The sequence below is a fragment of the Halyomorpha halys genome, unplaced genomic scaffold, assembly GCF_000696795.3.
Source record: "Halyomorpha halys isolate HHAL.00 unplaced genomic scaffold, Hhal_1.1 Scaffold2125.1, whole genome shotgun sequence".
NCBI classification, from domain to species: domain Eukaryota; kingdom Metazoa; phylum Arthropoda; class Insecta; order Hemiptera; family Pentatomidae; genus Halyomorpha; species Halyomorpha halys.
In genome coordinates this window covers 38,106-38,501 of record NW_027106509.1, presented here as the reverse complement: position 1 = coordinate 38,501, position 396 = coordinate 38,106, and positions in this window count along the sequence as shown.

The following is a 396-nucleotide window of genomic DNA, read 5'->3' as shown; positions in this document are numbered from 1 at the left end:
TTTATCTATTTTATTTTTATTTATATAATTTTTTTTTTCTATCTAAATGATGGTTGTTGTCTTTTTTATAACCCTGATGAAGACCTGAAAATCAGGTCGAAACGTCGGGATAAATAAATATTTTGTATTAATGTTTTTCCTTTGCTGACCGTACCCCCCGACCATCTTCTCCTATTAGTAATCTACGGTCAACTACATACACCTCAAAATGAAATTAATGATATAATATAGAAAATCCTGATATAATTCCTAATAAGTCACCGAAACAATATCATATAATTTACCTTCCTATTACATAGTGTCATGTCTTGACACTATGTGTCTGAGGTGAGGACTTAAGAAAGGTATTATGTTTACATTCGGTTATTAGAGGTACTAGGGTCAAAAAATACTACC